Raw genomic sequence first — 1,564 nt, 5'->3', positions numbered from 1 at the left:
AATTACTCAGTTTGTCTTGTGGTTCAGAATAAGTACAGGGCTGACACAAAAAAATTCCTTCCTGCAGCACTGGGAACTCTCACCAATATGGTCCTTGTGAGTTCAAGACGAGCTGAAGTTGCCTTCCTCTCTGGTCGTACGTGTGAAGTTATGCCAGCAACCTGCTCTGCCTGTTCTTCTCCCACCATAATGTTGGCCGCCGTGGAATATTTTCTTGAGTACGGCGCAAAACGCAAAACACCAATCAAATAAACAAAGAAACATAGCATTAAATGATTTTAATGTTCGAGGTTGATTCTACAAAAAATAGCTAAAATTTGATTTAATTTGTGCTGGTTTTACTCAAAATCTCTGGTAGGTCCTCTCCTGCATTCTCCGGCAATAAATTAGAAGATTTGAAAACTGTAGAAAACAGCTTGCTTTATGTCATTTCATTAAGCCATGTTGAGTTGGGTCCTGACGTAATCAGCCAACCAAATGATGACTTGGACTTTTAGATAAGATAGTCTCAGTTAGCTTGAAAGGTGTTAACATTTTGACCTCAAGGACACATAGCGGACTGAACAAACGCGCTACTGGTTTATATTTGAAAAAAAAGACCTACAACATAGAGAGTAAAAGCTAGTAGCGACGACAGTGTGATAGCTGGGAAATGGTCACACGTAAAAATATGACCTCTTGTCAGTTTACCTCAGTTAGGGTTTTGCTATTTCTTGCAATTTATTAGACGACACTGGGCCAGAATTACCCAAAATGCTGTGCTGCCATCACATTTTATAAACAATAACATGAAAACAAAGCAAAGGGATACCAAGCGATGAGGATGCTTAGTCCACCAGCAGAATTCTCCTGCAGTATGAAATACTTACAGCCTAGAGAGTAAAACCAGAGCGACAACGTCAGTGGGATAGTTGGCACACTTATTCCGCATTGATGACAACAGAAAAAAAATATTGCAGCCGTCATGTAGATTTACGTCATTTACATTTGTCTATCTTGGAATTTTTTTCTAACTGTGAGGACTGAGACTACAAGCAAACCTTTTTTTATCTCGACTCTTTAACACATTTTTAACACCACGGCGTGACCCACAATGGTGATCATTTGACAATGAAAAACGATGTGTGTCTGTGGATGTGGTACGGGACGGGTTACTTTTTTCTAATGTTTTAATGAACTTGATATAAGTAAGGGCGATATCGTTGAAGTGATGATTTACTAAGTGGAAACAAGAGGTGTCGAGTGTACAGGCAACGATGTCTTCGGAGGTGACTTTGACGTCAATTATTCACATCAGAGTTTGTAATCACATGGTTTCTGCTCTCTTAGCACCTTTCTTAAGGCACCAGCCACGGCACGGCCTTGTGATGATTAGTCCGAAGACGCGTCAGTCCAATGACAGAAGAGGTACCCGTACTGTGTTGGCTGGGTAGTGTGTACGGACTGTGTGCTGACCGGCATCTGAGACTCTCTCTGTACTGGGCGGGAACCTTCAGTACAGACACCAGTCAAGTCGAATCACACTACTGGACGCCCCGGCCCAAACCCAAATGATCAATCCCAC

Source organism: Liolophura sinensis, chromosome 1 (assembly GCF_032854445.1).
Source record: "Liolophura sinensis isolate JHLJ2023 chromosome 1, CUHK_Ljap_v2, whole genome shotgun sequence".
NCBI lineage: Eukaryota > Metazoa > Mollusca > Polyplacophora > Chitonida > Chitonidae > Liolophura > Liolophura sinensis.
This window is presented reverse-complemented; position numbering follows the sequence as displayed.